We start from the raw sequence: 14,633 nt of genomic DNA, 5'->3' as shown, positions 1-14,633 counted from the left end.
CTTGCCATGTAGCTCAGGTAGGTGTTTTTTGTTTTGTTTTGTTTTTTGTTTTTTGGCTTTCGAGACAGGGTTTCTCTCTGTAGCTTTGGTGCCTGTCCTGGAACTCGCTTTGGAGACAAGGCTGGCCTCTAACTCACAGAGATCCACCTGCCTCTGCCTCTCGAGCGTTGGGATTACAGGCATGCACCACCACCGCCTGGTTCATGGGACGAATTTATGTCAGACGTTTTACTTTATCGGTCAACTCAAATAATTTTGTAGAATTGATTTCCAGAGTTTTCTTTGTATCTTTTGACTGAGCCATATTTCCATATATCTTTGTATGCCTTATAAGTTTTGGGTCCATATTTGGACATTTGAAGAGGAGCGATGTGTTCTAATCTTTGGTTTTATGCACCAGAAGACCTTCAGATAGATAGCCCTGGAGGTTCAAGGACTTCTTAAACCTTTTCTGTTCTTTTGCTCCCCCTGGTGTTGATTAGGAGAACTGCAGCTTTGGTCTGCGACTCTCCTTCCGTTCACTGACTAGGTTCTGGTGGTCCAATTGCAGCACTTGGAGGCAGATGTGACAGCAACCAGGCTCCTGGATAGCCTCCAGATAAAGTAGGACACTGAATGCATGGGCTGTCTTCTTGTTTCCATTATGAAGAGCTTTGGTGTGCAGGTTTCTTCCCATCTACTTAGCACTGTACCATAGAGAGGGAAGGACAGGCAGGTAGATGTGCCAAACTGCCGCAGTTTTTGCTGGAATCTCTTCTTGGTTTTATGATGACTAGGATATGTGTGTGATGTGGTGTGTGTGTGTGTGTGTGTGTGTGTGTGTGTGTGTGTGTGTGTGTAGCTTCTCAGTCTGCCTCTAATATTCTCACTGTGGTATTATTCTGCCTCATGGACTGTCATGTCAGTGCATCTGTGAAGAAAGGAAGACAGTTTACCAGTGTATCATTTGCTGATATCACCAATAGCCAATCCTCAATCCTAGTAGTTCCTAAATTTCAATAGTAAATCCCTTTGGATTTGAGTGCCTGGTAGGTACAGTGTGCTTCCTTTGGTGGCATGAAATTGGAACTGGCAAGCCAGGGCACCGATGTAGTGTTTCAGACTCGGTGAGAGAGACTCTGCCTCAAATATTGCTCTGGCCAGAAATATTTGGATCACATGGATCGTTTTGGTTGTCCTGAGATGACAAGAGTATGTGATATCCTAATCCTGGTGCTCCTGGAGAAGGGTGGATTTTATTTGCCTCTTGAATCAAATATCTCTTCAGAGCTGCAGAAGCACATCTGGACTCCTGCAGACTCTGCTGCTGCACGGCCCCTGGCCAAGTCTATCACCCATTATTCATTTCCTTCCCTTATATTCAACCAGGGCCAACCCCTATCTAGGCTGCTGAGGTTCTGTTTATAAACCCAGCACTGCAGAATACATCTGAGAGAGAGAGATGGTGGGATCTGGGGGTGGAAGAACAGGGACAAGGACTTGGGAATGAATGCACATGGACCAGACAATTTTACATTGGGGATGTAAAATACTTGACTTGTCAAGACTGAACTCTAGGGTTCTCTGAACTTCTCCGATAAAGCAGCCTTCAAGGCTCTCTGATAAGGCTCCTACGGCTAATATTAAAAAAGAAATACATGAAAGTATGCATTCTACCACATGGTCTCTGGCCACACGTTTTCACACCCCAAAGCCCTAAGTAGAATTTACCAGTCATTTCCCTTCTCTTTTCACATCTGTCCTTGCTCTTTCCTTCTGATCTTTCTTTGCTTTCCATTTCCCAGTAAGTAATTCACATTGGAGTTGGTAGATTCGTTCTTTCTTCACCAAATACCATCTATGCTGGGAAGTCAAGGTCCTGCCTTGTTTTGAGCTGGCTGTTATTTAAAGTGCCACATTAATAGGCCCAGCCTAGTGCAAAACAGCGGGGGAGGCTCAGAGCAGAGTTCAGACTCTGAATGAATGGAAAGGTCCAAAGCTCAAAGTTATTGTGAGAAATAATAGGCCTATAAGAAAGGGACAAGTTAAAAAAGAAAAGCAAGTGTGTTATTCTCTGAGTCTCTTGCCTGCTAGCAAGGAGACTCACTGGGTAGGCAGTGTGTTTAGGATTTATTAAAATGTCTTCATCTTATTATTTCACTGTAGTTGTCTCATTTGTGATCCAACCAAGGGAGGGTGAACTATTTTGGGTTTTCTCCTGGTAAATCTTAAGTTCCTCTTTGTTGTTGTTTGTCTTTTTACTCTTTTGGGGGGTGGCCACCATCCAGCTCCCAAATAAACCACAGGCTTTTTCTTAATTATAAATGCTTGGCCTTAGCTTGGCTTGTTTCTAGCCAGCTTTTCTTAACTTGAATTATCCCACCTACCTTTTGCCTCTGGACTTTCTCCTTTTCTTACTTCTGTAATCTTACTTTCACTCTTACTCCGTGGCTGGCCCCTGATGCCATCCTCCTTCTTCTCTCATTAATTGATCTCGCCTCTCCTTGTTCTCTTGTTCTTTCTTCTTTCTCCCAGATTTCTCCTTCTATTTATTCTCTCTGTCTGCCAGCCTAGTCTATCTTTTCTCCTGCCTCACTATTGGCCTTTCAGCTCTTTACTAGACCAATCAGGTATTTTAGACAGGCACAGTAACACAGCTTCACAGAATTAAACAAATGCAACATAAAGGAATGCAACACATCTTTGCATCATTAAAACAAATGTTCCGCAGCATAAACAAAAGTAACACATCTTAAAATAATATTCTACAACACGTCCTGAGCCCTAAGATGAAGGTCCAGTTATCATCATGTTTCTGAGAGCCCAAAAACGGAACAAATAAGTTATTGCCCGATGCATCCGAAGCCCCTGAGAAAAGCATCTTCTGCTACTCGGGGAGTCTCTAGCATATGCAGTGGGAGCCTGGCCCCAGCCTGCAGCTGCTTGTGTTTACCTCCTCTCTCCACCTGCTTACAATGTCGCACCTAGACAAGAAACTTGGTAGATAATAGAAGTTTCCAAGATTAAATATCCTAATGAAAAATGCAGCATAAGCATTTGAAACTGTATATATATATGTATATATATATATAGTGTGTGTGTGTGTGTGTGTGTGTGTGTGTGTGTGTGTGTAAGGATGTATGTGCATGTGTACATGCTTATGGAGGCCAGAGGTTGATGCCAGGTGTCTTGTTCAATCACCCTCCACCTTGCTTATTGAGGAAGGTTCTCTCACTGGTTCTGGGACTCAATGATCCTACTGGTTTCATCAACCAGGATTCTGTCTCCATCTCCGGATGGCTAGGATTACACAGGGGTCACCACACACAACAGCATTTGCACGGGGTCTAGGGATCTGAACTATGGTCCTCATGCTTGTCTGGTACACTTCCCCAACCATCTCCCAGCCCCATAATTTTAATAGTTTATAAGTAGTGAAATGTGGTAAGTCCATGGACCAGGTACAACGGGTGAATCTTTGGATGAGTGGAAGAAGGCCTGCAGAGGTCACCACGTGAAGCATAAAGATTAATGCTGAGGTCTCTACAAGTGGGGTTTCTCATGTTCAAATCCCGGCCGCACCACTAATCACCTGTGTGCATCTATCTCTATGGTTCCGTTTCCTGTGCTAAAAGTGAGTGGGGGAGGCAGAGAGGGGGTGGAGGGGGTGTGATGGCTCAAGTAGTACAGTGTTTGCTGTGCAAACATGATGACCTGAGGCAGGATCCTCAGGATTCGAAAAAACCTAGGGGTAACCCAACATTCAAGGGCATATGGCACGGAGACAGGTGGATCGTGGGAGCTCACTGGCCAGCTCACTACCAAATCAGTCAGCTTCAGGTTCAGTGAGAGACCCTGTCTCAAAAAAATAAGGTGGAGAGTGACTAAAGAAGGCACCCAGTGCCAACTTCTCACCTCCACTCCCAAACCCATACATATACACATCATACCCACCTGTGTAGTGGGTAGCCATTCCGGCTTTGATCTGGAAGTTCCAACCCCACTGAGGCTTTGGTAACTGTCACACCTGCAAGGCAGGGCCGAGAGAGGACCCTGAAGACCTGAGATCCGGATGCGCCAGCTCTCTTGGTTCTTGGACCCTGGACACTGGAGGTAGACTGAGCAGAGTTCTCCAGAGAACACCCCCGGACTGCGCCATACCTTTCCCAGACCCTGTTACCTATCCCTTCACTTGTAAGTTACCCCACAAAATAAACCTCCCTTTTAAATATGTGGAGTGACCTTAATAATTTCACCAATACGCCTGTATGCATACATACATAATACATACATACATACACACACACATACACACACACACACACACACACACACACACACACACACACACACACACAAAGCCAATAGTAATTAATCCATAAAACTGTTGTTTATGGAGTATTATTTTAACTAATTTTAAATATTTTAAAGATTGTTACATTTGTTTCTTCGGCGTTTGTTTAATTATGTTGCTGTTTCACCTTGTCTGCCTAAGGCACCTGATTGGTCTAATAAATACCTGGGCAGGAGAGGGATAGGTGGGGCTGGCAGGGAGAGAGAATAAATAGGAGAAATCTAGGTTTGAGAGAGAAGAAGAAGAGAATGAAGGAGAAGGAGAGGGACATGCCCGGGCACAGCAGCCAGGCAGCCAGACACAGAAGAAGCAGAGAAAGTAGACCATGCAGAAAGAAAAGATAAACAGCCCCGAGGCAAACTGTAGAAGAAGAGAGGCAGATCAAGTTCTAAAAGCTAGCAAGAAATGAGCCTAAGCTAAGTTTCCATGTCATGATTTGGGAGCTGGCTGGTGGCCCGAAGAAAAAGCTTGGTAAGCTGGATAGTGGCACACACCTTTAAACCCAGCACTAGGGAGGCAGAGGCAGGTGGATCTCTGTGAGTTCGAGGCCAGCCTGGGCTACAGATCGAGTTCCAGGAAAGGCGCAAAGCTACACAGAGAACCCTGTCTAAAGAAAAAAAAAAAAAAAAAAGCTTGGTACACTGAGGGAAGATATAATGTTGAATAAAATGTTAGTGAATTTTATTTATTGAATTTCTGGGGCATGGTAAATATACAATACAAGTTAGTGCTGATGCCTTATGCTCTAGTATCCTCTAACAGGGTCATGATGAGGCCTGCATGAAAAACACTGTCGGAACTTATGTCTGTCAAGTGTGTGGCTGTAATGTAGTCATAATTGTGATATGAAGAGGTTTGTTGCCCCCTAAAGAACCCTTTTTCATAGTGGTTAAATTTGAAGGACAACCGCTAAAGTTTGAATTTCAGTGTCTAACACAATTTTAAATGCCAGGTCAACCTATCACATTCAGGCAAAGGATTACCATCATTCTAGTCATCTGTCCTGGGGGATGACTTCATTTTCACAGTGATGAAGAGGAAATGCAGGGGAATGTGAATGTGGCTGAGGCAACTGGAAAGAAAGGAAGGACTGATGTACCACTCTAGTCCAAATACTTTTTTTTTTTCATATCAACCTAAAGGAGTCAACTCTCCCGAACGCAGCCTATGTAGTGATTGTACTGATGATTCTTTGGGGTACAGTGAATGAAAAAGATCCAGCATGGGTTAGAAAATGTAATTTACTCTATAGCAAACACCCTCAGCTTGAGGAGCTCTGTGTTGGCATGTTGGGCTAATATACTCAATCAGCTCACACTCGTTGCAGGATGATAAAAAATATCCATCCAACCAATTTTTCTCTTGTGTTTTTTCATGGCTCTGGTGCTCCATTGGATGGTCCAGGGCTGCTAGGGCATGAAGTTGATGTGAGACATGAGTGGTGTTTTCCTAGACTGATGTGTCCGGCTGCTGACATCTTCGTGTAAATGATCCACTTCCACTTCAAACACTGCACAGTAAAACAAGACCTGACCCTACCACTGTGTTTTCACACACTTGTTCTTTGCATCTCAGCAAATCAGTCCTGCAGCTAACAAACTAGATATGCTGCATGTTCCTCACCAATTCTTGTCATTCCCACTTTTGAGATACTTGTCATTTTGGTTCGTTTGTTTTCATTCTGATACTTCCTTACACTGTAAAGTTATCTGTTGCTATCACCAAAATCTTAAAAAGAAATCATAGATTGCATAACTTATAAACTCCAAATTCCCACAGTTCTGCAGGCTGGAGTTCTAAGATCAAGATACCTCAAGGTTTGGCATGTGGTGGTGAAGATCTGCTCCCTTGCAGCTAAGATTGTGCCTTGCCTGGGCACCTCTACATGACAAAAAAATGTGTCCAACAGCACTCTGAAGGCTTTTCATCAATCCTTCTAATGAGGGCTCTGCCCATGACTTAACCACCTTCTGCTGTGTGTCTTTTCCCGTGGAGAGCCAAACAAAAATCTACTGCCCCAGATAGGGCACTAAGACTGAGAAAGGATTCCATACAAGGCTAGCTTAAGTGAACGAGTGAGTTGATTGAAGTTACTTACAGGAAGTTTGGATGACTCAAGGCAGCTGCATCTGCATCACTGAGAAGCCTGCCCCAGCATGGCTGATGACTCATGAAGGCTGCCTCACTGGAGTTCCTTCCTCAATTTTCAGGCAGCCCGGCCAGCCAGAGAGTCTACTGCAGGCAGCTCAGCTGGTAGGAGAGTCTCTTTTCCGTTACGGTTTATATAACCTGTTTTAGGGGAGGAAGGAGAAGTGGACATAAGGACTGGGAGGACAGGGAAACAGGGTTATTACATCGACTCATCTTCCAGGCAACAGAGAGCAAGGATCTGAAGCACACAGCTTCAGTCCCACCATACAAAACAAGGCTCTCGTCTTAAAGGCTTTTGAGGGCAGGGAAGGTCTTACATTGCAAGGAAGCATGCTTGGTTAATATGTGGGCTGTGCTATGCGCCCACTACTGGAGAAATTACTTAGGCTGTTTGGCAGGGGTCACTTGCTGGGTAGGGAGTGAACCTCAGTTAATATGTAACCCATGCAACTTGATAGTGGTCAGGCTGCCTTGACCCATGGATGGCAAGGCAATGGATGTGTTCCCACTCTGCTCTGCTTAGGGCCTATCTACTTAGAGAGACTGGGTTACTTAGAGAGACTGGGTTCTCTAAAACAAGCAAACGAACAAAGGCAAAACAATAACCAAACCAAAACAAAAACTTAAGAGACTGTGCTAGTGAATTTTCTAAGTTTCAGCTTTCTGGACATGAAAGTTTCATTTATTTCCTGAGTCTTGGGAAGGGAAATGGCTGTACCTTACCTCAAGACCTCTTAATACTATCACAATGGTGAGTCAATTCAACATACCAGTTTTGAAGGCATCTTTAGGCCACAGCATTGTGTTCCTGACCCTCCAAATCCTTTTCAGAAGATGAATGCTTTCCTTACATCCCAACAGCCACTAAATCTGCAGCTCATTCAGCCCTGACTCAGAAGTCTAAAGCCTAGAGAGACCTGCAAGGTGTGATTCATGCAGAGGCAGACTGTACTCCGGCTCTGAACCGGTGAAAGCAAACAAGTTATCTACTCCCAAAGTAAGACGGTGTGACAGGACAGGGTAGACTTTCCTATTGTGAGTGGGAGAAAGAAGGAAGACAGGGCTAATGGGTCCCAGGCAAGTCCCAAAGCCAACAAGGCAAACAACATTTAATATTAAGACTCTAATATAATCTTCAGCTACATTCTTGCCTTCCAGATACACTAGAGTGGGGTTGAGCTCCCAATTCCCTGGCTGCCTCACCCCAGGGGATTCACTGAGCACAGCCTACACAGAAGCATTATGATTAGATTCCTATGCATGTCTCTCTCCCACACAGGTGCCACATGCAGATGGCACTACAGATTTGGGGTCTAAGGCTATCCAAAGACTCTACAGGGCATTCTTTGATATCTAGGTGGCTGAGGCATCCATGTCTGGAGTTCTTGTGCTGTGCACAGGTTCTGAATTGGTGCCTCATGACTGACAAGTTTACTGTTTGGGTGCTTTCCAGAAAGGCATCAGAGATGCATCTAGTCACATGTGAGGTGCAGCTGGCACGACCAGAGAGAACTACACCTGGAAGTGTGAGGCAGAAACCCCAGCTGGCCCTGGGCAGTAAGCAGTGAGGTCCTATGGCTACCGGGGGCCTCTCATTTGAAAACTGGTCTGTTCTTAAGGCTCTGCCATTTGGGGACTATGACAATTGAGTCAGCCATGATAGTCCCCAGGAAGCCATTGGCGACACTCTCCTGTTGTCCTGTTGTCCTGATGGCACCTGGCTCCATAATAATACCAGAAAAAGTTGCCCGGCCACACCCTTGGTGTTTTCTTCCAAGCATTTTATTTTTAATTCTCCTGCCAGGTTGTAAAATTTCCAGATCTTTACGTTCTATTTCTCTTTTGATTCTAAATTTCATCCGCTCTCCCTCTCTGCCTCCTTCTTCTCCCTTTCCATCTCCTTCTCTCCCTTCCCCTCCCCCCATCTCGTTCACTCTAAGTAACCAGAGGAAGCCAGGCAGCATTCCGAGCATTTTGCTTTACTCCTCACTCCCGGGTTCTGCCTTCCACAAACGACTCGGACACAATTCTGCCGAGTTCTTTGCCGCTGTGTGGCAGGATGGCCTTTCCTCTAGTTTCCAATGTCTTTCTCCTCATTTCTGTCTGAGACTTCGTAAGAATGGCACATATGTCTAATAATATTATGAATGTCTACTATCATTTATGTAATAGCCAGGGAGCTTCAGGTTTTCTCTCTAGTACTTTGAGCTCCCCAGCAGAATCAGGCACATGGCTGTGCATGGCATTTAGGCCTCTTCTACAATGCTCCTCTAAACCCATCTACTACCTGGTTCCAAAACCACAATCGTGTTCTGAGATATTTGTTATAGCAATATCCCGCTCCTTGGTGCAAATCTTCATCAGAGTCCATTCTGGTAGACGTAACTACATGTTGAGTCATTGATGAAGAACAGAAATGTATTTCTCATGGTTCTCAAGGCTGGGAATTCCAAGATCAAGTCACCAGCAAGTTTCAGGTCAAATATATGACCTTCACACCAGTGAACTGGTCTGTGGAGACCTTCTCCTGTCTTCAACTGGGTTCCTCTCTGTCCTCCCTCCAAGAATTGAATGGGTAGACAGTGAGCAATGTGACAAGAGATGCTTGATTATTAACTTGGAATTAACAACCTTAATGGGTTAGGTAACTTAGTTAATTATTTGTTTATTAATTAATTAATTTATTTATTATGTATACACTCGCCAGAAGAGGGCACCAGATGTCATTATAGATGGTTGTGAGCCATCATGTGGTTGCTGGGAATTGAACCCAGGTCCTCAGGAAGAGGAGCCAGTGTTCTTAACCTCTGAGCCATTTCTCCAGCCCCAGGTAATTTTTAAAGGCTTATTTTATTATTATTTTCATTTGCGTCTGTGTATGTATGTGCAGGTACCCATGCAGGCCAGAGGAGGGTGTTACAGGCAGTGTGAGATGACCAGTGTGGGTGCTGGGAACTGAACCTGAGTCCTCTGGAAGAGCAGCAAATGCTCTTAGGTGCTGAGCCATCTCTCCAGCCACCAAAGATTGCTGACTTTGCTTCTGTAAACTTGCTTGTGTTAGACACTGACCCATCCTCTCCCTGGAAATAAGTAAAAAGTTTCAGAGCCCAGCCATAGGCCTTGGGACAAGGTCTGCAATTATAGATTAAAATAATAATAAGTCTCTGTTTAAAAAAAATTCCCCAAATGGGACCCAAGATAAGGACCATCTGGCGAGTCCAGCAAACTAGGTCAAATGTCAGCCAATCATAAGCCTGTAACTATGCGAACTCCCCTCCAGAGTAACCGCTCCCCCTAGACCTCCCCTGAGCCAACCAGTTTACGACTAATGTTACAAAATTTCCCGCTTAACAAAATGATTGCTGAAATATATGATGATTTTTAAATTGGGCCAAACCCAGGGCACCTGGTATCTTATGCTAATTTTGTAGTTTCTGCCTTTAAAAATGCTTGTTACTGACCAGGGCAGAGAGCCCACTTGCGCCAGTGCCGAATACATTCCTCTTGCGCGTTGCATCTGCTGGTTTGGAATCTTGGTTTCTGGGGGAGCCCTCTCGCAGACAGACGAAAGTATCCCAGGGGTGAGGGGGTCTTTCAAGATAACTTTAAACAAATTGCTATACAGGAATGAAGAATCTCAAATACTCAAATAAAACAAGTCTGAAGTCTCTGTAGCAGCGAAATGCTAGCAGAGAACTGGCCCAGCTCTGAGGAGTGTTACAGATCCAGGAAGCTCTCGAAGGACTTCAGCATGTCAATCAAGAGCAGTCCCCTGCAGAGTAACTCCGCAGAAAGCAGGTGACAGATGGGAGCAACAGGCGTCGTTGGTCTCTCATCTCCTCTTTGGCAGGTCTGGAAAGCTAAAAGCAACTTCAGGAATGCATTCCCATCCACAGCCGAGATGAAGGATCTTGGAGGCTGAGGCGGGAATGAGTCCTCCTGCTTTCAGCTGCTGGTCAAGTCCTGGAAGCTAGCTCAAACAAGCTCTCTGCCCAGGGGAAGGAGCCTCGGGTGTGGGGAGCTTCTAAATCTGTCCCTGGCAGTTGTCCTTCTCTTTTTTCCATCAAGCTCTTGGCATGTTCTGTCTCTGCAGCCCAAGAGCATTCCAATTTATGGTGCACCAGCTGACCCTGGTGCACTGAATGTGGGTATGCAAATAAGATGAGAATTAGGACCAATCAGGGAAGAGCTGTCAAAAGTTTGTCTATTCCTGTTGCTAAGGTGATCTTTGTAGGCCACTGCCTGCTCCCCCCTCCCACTTTTCTATTTTCTACCCCAATCGCCAACTCTTTGGGATTGGCTGTCAAAAGCTGAGGTTTTTGTTTGTTTGTTTTGTTTTTACAGCTGTGGTCTTAGGTTCTTTTGTGGCTCCTTTGTCCTCAGGGCTTTAATTCCCTGTTTGTCAGAGATTGCATCAGGGTGGACACACTGTCATGGAGCGCCCCCCCCACCCCAACCCATCAGAGTCACATGGAATTGTAATGCACGACATTGGCACCATTATCTAAATGTCTTTACTTTCATGAGTATATCTTATGTGATGATGACTGGCTCCTGTATTTTACCTTATAATATTAATATAAATTGTGATATTAGTGTTAGTGCCATAAGCAATATAATTCTGTAGAAACACATTCTGTGTGGCTCTGAGATTGAAAAAAAAAAAAAAAGAATCTACCGGGAACACTAATTTCTGCAGTCCAGTTACGGCAATCAAAGTATCCCATGAGCCTTTGTTGGTGCATTTCAATATAGTGGCCTGACTTCTGGAATGTTGATCAGGATGGATGTTAGGATGAATCATACAGACACTCCTTTAAGAATAAAGGACTTAGTCCCTTCACTGGGACAATTCACATGGGCCATCTCAGCTCCAGAGCTTCTCTTGGGGTTGGTGGAACATATTGTCAGTCTGGTGTAAGAGTTTATGTGAATCCCCATACCCTAACCCTCCCTTGCAAGAGCATCTAATAAGGCCATGCTTGCTGAACACCAAAGAGTGTGTCTTCCTGAGAACTCACCCACATGGCTGAGCTGGTGAGTTTGTACTTAGGGACCCTTCTGTGGCCTCAAGCATCCTGCTATAAGGAGGTAGTTTCTAATTGGTGGTGGTCGGGGAATATGAAAGAATGTGTGAACTGGTGATTGAGTCCTAGGGCCACTCAGCTATACTGCCAGCATTAGGAGACAGTTTCTAATATGGTTGTTCATTGCTATGAGTCCTGACTTCTATAAAGCATGCCTACCTAGTCATAGCAACCAGGTTTGGGCAGAGAAACCAACTCAGATTCCATCTACTGGTAGAGATGAGGTCCTTAGGACACTGGCTAGTTTGGGGAAGACTAACGTAGACCATTCTGAGGAGTGAGATGTCACCACTGATATCCGGGCTGGGAATATCAAAGTTAAAAATTAAATTTGGAGGCCAGTAAGAAAATAATGGTAGTTGCCACAGAGCCTTAAGTTTGATATCTGGGATCCAAATGCTAAATTACCCTGACTTCCACACATATACCATGGCACATGCATGTATGCACGCAGATACAAACACATTACATACATACACACATACATACATAAATTAACAAATACACAAATAGATGAAAAAAAGCTTTTAATGAAATTTGTTTTGTCTTGTTTTGTTTTTTTAGTTCAAGAAAATATTTCTCATTTTATTGTTGCTGGTCCCTTGAGTTGTATTTCCCCCAATTGTTCTTCATTGTCCATGCCTTTTTTTTTGTTCTCTCTCTCTCTCTCTCTCTCTCTCTCTCTCTCTCTCTCAAGAAAGGAAACATTTTTTTAAGGGGCTGGAGAAATGGCTCCATGATTAGGAGCACTGGCTGTTCTTCCAGGGGACCCTGGTTCCATTCCCAGCACTTACCTGGTTGCTCACCACCAGCTACAACTCTAGTCCCAGGGGATCCAGTTCTCTCTTTTGCACCCCCCCCCACCAAAACACTGTGTGCTCATAGCGCATAGATGTAGATTCAGGTAAACACGCATACACATAAAATAAAATCTCAAAAAAATTTTTTTTAAAAAACAAAAGAAGGAAAGAGCTGGGTAGTGGTAGCTCATGTCTTTATTTGGGAGGCAGAGGCAAGTGATTCTCTGAGTTTCAGCCAGTCTGGTCTATAGAGCAAGTTTCAGGACAGTCAGGGCTACACAGAGAAACCCTGTCTCAAAACCAAACAAACAAACAAGCAAACAAGAAAAAGAAGGGAAGCACTTTAATAGACAATTTTAGAGAAATCACAAACCATTCACTTCACCCATAGTGTGCAAATCAATGGCTTTTTTTTTTTATCATATTTACAGAGTGCAGACTTTACCCAACTCCCAGAAACTGGCAGCAAGGGAGCGCTGTATGGACTTAAACAAGAGTTTGGAACATTTCTACTGCTCCCCCAAGTAAACAACATATCAATTAGCAAATAATTCCCAACAGCCAGTAGCTCTCTTCCCCAGGAGGACAATCACCAGGCTACCCTCTACCTCTGTAGATTTGCCTGGGTATGGATATTTCATATAAAAAGAATCACATGATGTGGTTTTCATGAAACTCTAACATTATTTATATACTATATGTTTGTGAATATAGTACGTGACATCTGTGACTCAAACATAACAAGAGCGCAATTATTTTGCCCGCCTTTGCACACCCATGAGAGCTAATTTCCATCGCCTCCAATGAGAACACATGGTCCAAGGTGACAGTATCTCCATCAACTGTTCCTACCCAACTGCAGATGCCCAAACTGTGAGTCATTTGTTGACAATACAAGATTATCAAAATTAGGTCTTTGTGTAATTGGTTTTAATTGCTGCTGCCACCCCCAGAAATTGGCTACAAGTGACTCTACATGAGCTTAAATGGGAGCAATGCAATTTCCCAGCCAGTGCAATGTTTTAAATGGGAAGACCTGATCCTAAAAAGGAGCAGTCTGGATTCTTTTACCTGCATTTGCCTTTAAATGGACCCACTGAGGAACTTCAGATGCCTTTCTGCCTTCCTAGCAGAGCACCTGGTGAAGCAGGAGATTAGATCTGGCAGTCAGAACTCTCCTGACTTGGCAAATAGTTGGGATAGTAATGTGAGAAGAAACAGAGACCTCACAGGAAGAGTTACTTCAGTAACATTTCGAGATTCAGACCATATCTGCTGATCCCTTCCTATGCTTAGAAGCCGTGTGTGTGTGTGTGTGTGTGTGTGTGTGTGTGTGGTGTGTATACATGCCATGTGTCATGGGACTTATGTGGAGGTCAGAAGTCAATCTTGGGTAATGGTTCTTGATTTCTACTTTGGTTGAGGCAGGGTCTCTTGTTCAAGGCTTTGTATACTAGACTAGCTAACCTGTGGTCTTCTGGCCATTCTCCCATCTCCTTTTTCTATCTCCTGGTAGGAGAGCACTGGGATTATAGACCTGTGCTACTGTGTCAGGCTTTTACAGGCTCTAGAGATCAGAACTTAGGTAAGGAACTTATCTGATGCAATGTCGAGGACCTATAACAGAAGACATTTACCAGTCAGTCAGGCATGGGGACACATGCCTATTATCCCATTACTTCGGAGGTGAGGCAGGAGGCTAACAATTTTGAAGGAAGCCTAGGCTTCACACTAAGATACTATTAACAACAATAACAACCAAAAAATGAGAGGGGGGGGTATTCATCAAAAGATTCAGAGCAGCAGAGGTTGGAAGTGGTGTTTCTCTATTGCCTCATGTACTTGTTTATTCCACGGTCAGAATTTATTGAAAGCTTACCAGCCACAAGGGTTTCTCAAGAAGAGAAATGACTTATTAATCATTATTCTAGGATGTACACAGGACGCTATAAAAGCATGTGAGAGAGCTGTCTAACTCACAGTGGTGATGAGAAGGTCTGGGAAGAATTCCAGTTCAACAAACTCATTTTATCAGCTAAGTTCTTCAACTAAGAAGAATTTCTAGGAGTTGATCAGGCAAAGGAAGGGAAGGGTAAATAGGGGCTTCACTATGCAGGGAATTGGAAGCCAGGAAGAGCCTGTATCTCCAGAAGAAAATCATTTCACAATCCTGAACACAGGGTGACATGCTGGGACTTCAAAAGTGAATAATAATGGTTCTCACTTACTGATTTGAAAACAAAAACTATGTGCCTATTAGTC

Source organism: Onychomys torridus, chromosome 14 (genome assembly GCF_903995425.1).
Source record: "Onychomys torridus chromosome 14, mOncTor1.1, whole genome shotgun sequence".
Classification (NCBI taxonomy): Eukaryota; Metazoa; Chordata; class Mammalia; order Rodentia; family Cricetidae; genus Onychomys; species Onychomys torridus.
Note: the sequence above shows the minus strand (reverse complement) of the source record.